Source organism: Corythoichthys intestinalis, chromosome 4, assembly GCF_030265065.1.
Source record: "Corythoichthys intestinalis isolate RoL2023-P3 chromosome 4, ASM3026506v1, whole genome shotgun sequence".
Classification (NCBI taxonomy): Eukaryota; Metazoa; Chordata; class Actinopteri; order Syngnathiformes; family Syngnathidae; genus Corythoichthys; species Corythoichthys intestinalis.
The window spans coordinates 41,062,407-41,067,094 of NC_080398.1; the positions used below are offsets into that span (position 1 = coordinate 41,062,407).

A 4,688-nucleotide genomic window follows, 5' to 3' on the forward strand; every position below is an offset into this window, starting at 1 on the left:
CTGAGCCCCAGACACACACACTTAAAGCATACGATAACACAGCAGCGGTTATTTTAACACGAGGGTGTGCGTTTCAGCTCCCCGAGCAGATGAGTCCAGGTGGAACAGCAAGAAGACGCTTGAGCGTTGCGTGTGTTTAGACAGCAGCGTATACCTTTAACATCTACGCAATGCCGAGAATGCCGGCCATCCGCGCCGCAGTTGTCGGCCGTAAGGAAGCCGAAGCGGGCGTCTAAAGATTTACACGCGGGGGCTTCAAGGTTCTTTGAGGCCCCGGTGCTGAGGGAAAGTTGAGTGAGGGTTGGAAAAGTCGAGGCGAGTGGGGCGGATAAGGCCCGACGGATCGTTTTGTGTTTAGACCGGGACAGGAAATCGTTCCATCTATGTCATGGTTCTTGCTAAAATGGAATTCGAATTGATTTTTTTTGTAGTGTTAAATAAAAGATTAAGGATGGCAGCAACTGGCAGGGAATTTAAACTCGTAAGCACTGACGAGTTCGGGGGGGGATTAGCACACTCAGCCACACAGTTGCTAACCGTCATATGCTATTGTTTAGCAACAACTGGATTCATTACCTCATTACGTTTCGTCCTTCACACAGCGGCTAGAAACAAAAATGTTGTTTAATCCATCTGTGGGAGCCCATCATAATTTTACGACACTATTCGGGCGTGCGCTGGTCCTCATGGAAAACGCAAAGCTGGTCTTCATTGGAAACATAATCTTCCCTAAGGCAAAACACTACCGCTTTTGTCCACCGGCATCGCTAAAATCGACCAAAAATGAAAAGTTACTAAGTGTTGCTTTGAAAAAAATATATTTAAAAAAAAAAGAAGTGAATTCTTCCTTTTTTGTTTGTTTAGTAAAAAGGGGAAAATCACTTTTTTCCCTTTCTTATTATAAAACAGTAAATATAACAATTTATCTAAACTAATAGAAATTAATAATTTATTTATTATTATTTTATTATTTATTAATAATTTTTAAAATCTTTTTTTACACTACCTATTCGTTTTCCTCTATCAGATTTTTTCAATTAAAATGGTAAATAAATATAAAAAAAACAAATGAATAATATACTTAATTGAATTCATATGACATGAATAAACATATGTAATTATGAATGTATAATTTTTATATGAATAAAGATTTTTTTTTAAATACATGAACACTTCGCTTTTTCCTTTTTGTGTTTTTTAGTTAATAAGGATTTCATTCTTTTTTGATTTTATACAAATAATAATCATCACAAAATAAAATTATTACTAAAACCATAACAACTATAAAACAAAATTTTTAAAAAATTCAAATTGTTTTTTTACATTTAAAAAATAAAAATATATTCCGTTTTTTTCTTTTTTTTTAATTAAAATAAATACATGAATTAAAAGGAAAGTTTAACATGAAATCAAATGATATAGAAAATAAAACTACACAATACATTCAATAAAAACTAAATATTTACGGTTTTATTCCCCCCTTTTTAAATTAAAAAAAAAACGTTATATATATATATATATATGTATATGTATGTATTTTTTTTTTTATGTAAATATGGCGGAATATTAACTATTAATACGCTTAACAGTCAGGATTTGAACAGTTTTGAAGTCACCAATGTCCAAAAACGATTTATCGACAATCAAAGTAGTTGTCCATTCTTTTCTCTTATCCCTAACACTAGAGCTATCTAAAAAAAAATGAAGCTTTAATAATAAATAAAGCTGTTAAAAAAAAATCTGAAAATTGACAATATATCCCACAAACGATTGCAATCACTCGCGTTTCCTAATGAATTCACCCTGACCGTTTCCAATTATTCTTGGCAATAAAACAGAACGTCTCGTGATAAAAGCGTCACTCTTGCTGTGGGCCCACCCAACCGTTTGTTTATCCTTCGGCAACTGTTGTTTTCCCAGTCACTCTGTCCGGAATGGCCAACAAAATGGTCACAAGTTGGAAATAAAAGTGGAAGCGTCAACGCGACCAATCGCTACGAGCTGTCAATCAAAGCGTGTTTGGACACGGACGCCGTCGCTAGCCCACCCAGCGAGTTAACGCTTAAAAAGTTGGGCCTAGCTTCAAAAGATGCTTAGAAGTGGCAGAAAGTGAAAGAGATGTCAATCACTAAATATTAGTCAAACAATTACTGTAGGGAGGAGAAAGAATTTTTAAAAAGTATAAAAAGACAATATATTCTCCTCTTCGCCTCTTTAAACTCATTTGTTGACTTTGACGGTGCTAGGCGTCCAATCCATTTGAATTTGGAGGGTGTCAGAATGTTAATTCGCTGCCATCCTTCTCTCTTTAAATGGATTGGACGTCTACTAGTGATAAACATTGTTGTCAAAGATTAAAGTACTTTAATTACTGATTACTCCTCAAAAAAGTAATCTAGTTACTTAATTGATTACTTTATTATCAAAGTAACTAAGTTACTTTAGAAGTAATTTATCAGTTACATTTTTCTCCCATTGCTGCTTCAATTTTAGAATGACGACAGAAAAATGTCATCGTGTAATAATGTCACCGATAATTAAATTTAAAAGGGAAGATCTGATTTTTTCCACGTAAGGCATGAGTGCCCAATCCCGGTCCTCGAGAGGTCCTATCCAGCTTGTTTTCCATGTCTCCTTCCTCTAACACACCTGAATCAGCTAATCAGGATCGTTATCAGTCTGCTGCAGAGCTTGCTGATGAGTTGATCATTTTGATTCAGGTGTGTTAAAGGAGGGAGACACGGAAAACAAGCTGGATAGGGAATCTCAAGGACCAGGGTTGGGCACCCCTGACATAAGGCATAGGCTTCATAATGATATTGGCGGATCAGAATCGACCTTCAATGCTCCATGACTTCAAGGAGGGGACCATCCCACAATCCGCTTCAGTTATTCGTAGTCGGTCGCAGCAACACATGCAGCCATCCATAGCCGGATTTATGTTGAAAAAGTACGAAAGCTGTACCGCATACAAACAGGAAAGATCTCAGTTGTTCGAGGATTCAAGGCAATTATTATATTTTTCGTTTTTTCACAAGAAATTTTCAATGTAAAAAGCTCTTTGTTGTAAGGCTGCCGCCACATTGTCTAACAGACAAGCATCCTTCTTCTACATATTTACGTAAAATGAATGCTAACAGCACGTTTTTGTTTTGCTTTTAACCAAGAATTGAGACTATTTTATGTCCATATCTATTAAGAATTCGGAGATTTAAGCAATTAGTCACAAGAATTTTCACCGGAAAATCTGTTTATATGTGGCGACTGCCACATTGACTTTTCTTAATGCATTGCCAAAATGTATATGATCGGGAAAAATTATCGGGAATGATTGGAATTGAATCGGGAGCCAAAAAAAGCTATCGGATCGGGAAATATCGGGATCGGCAGACACTCAAACTAAAACGATCAGGATCGGATCGGGAGCATAAAAACATGATCGAAACACCCCTAATTTTGAATATTAAATATAATTAATTACCTTAGTTTTATGGCTGGATTGAAACAAAAGCGGTTGCGTGACATCTGTAAACGAGGGTTTCCAGGGTAAAACGGACAAATTAAAAATAGTTCGGGGGCTTAATGCCCCTTGAATCTGCTATGGCAGCATATAGGCATATTGTTCTATCAAATACAACAGTTGTGTTGGCTTAAAATACAGCAGTTTCTTTTAAAGAGGAGTGCAAGAGCAGAAACTGCTTTTTCAGCGTTGTCAGTGTTTTCCGCCATATATAAAATCAGAGGTGAAGACGAAGCTCTAATTGCTAGTACAGGACTGTGTGTGCATGTGTGTGTCCTGTCAGTGCAGATTTACTACATGCTCAGCCTTGAGAAGGTTGACGCTTTAGAGCAGGTGTGTGTGTGTTTATATATGTGTTCCTGTGTGCACCAGGTGAATAGTTCATCAAGTGTTTACCTCCAGGGGAAAGTTAGCTTGTCACGCTGTCAGCAGGCAAGAAAGTGCCACAGTACCATAGTCACAAAATGGAGATCTTGAGCAAGCGTGGGTTCAAACTGTATTGACACATTTCTGGCAGGTTGTTGTGGCCGAGCGGTTAAGGCGATGGATTAGAAATCCATTGGGGTCTCCCCGCGCAGGTTCGAATCCTGCCAACAACGGGAAGTTTTGCTTTGGGATCAGTCCGACTTAAAAAGATTGATAGGCAGGAACGAAAAATGTCATGAGTATGTTTACATGCAGCTCGCGTTGTATGGTTTCGGTACCGATACGCACTAAAATGACATTGTCGGTATCTTAAATGCTGTGTAATGTGTGCTCTTCTATAACTGCTGGTTGAAACAACAAAGACGGCCGTAGGCAAAAGAAGGAGCCCTTGTCACCCAATCATCGTTCTGCTGTGAATTTCAGTTTAAATGTCCAATCCATTTGAAGAGGGAGGATGGCATTCATTTGCTGCCAGCCCGCCCACTTCAAATGTTTTTGATGTCTACCGCCATTATTGGCAGACAATGAATTAATAGGGTTGGCAACTCCCTGGATAAAAAAAGGACACCTCATTGGTAGAGCCAGCCGGCCTGATGACCCATCAATTATCGACAGCTTAATCCGGGGTCAGGTTGCGGGAGCAGCAACTTTGGCAGGGAAGCCAAGACTTCCCTCTCCCCAGCCACTTCAACCAGCTCCTCGGGCGGGATCTCAAGGCGTTTCCCAGGCCAACTGAGAGACG

The 4,688-nt window shown here is 38.5% G+C and overlaps 1 non-coding gene across 1 annotated transcript; it reads left to right on the forward strand.

The window, feature by feature from the left end:
* The first annotated feature begins 4,037 nt into the window (after positions 1 to 4,037).
* trnas-aga (transfer RNA serine (anticodon AGA)) lies at positions 4,038 to 4,119 on the forward strand. The gene has a single exon. It is a non-coding gene; the product is annotated as a tRNA-Ser (tRNA).
* The last annotated feature ends 569 nt before the right edge of the window (positions 4,120 to 4,688 follow it).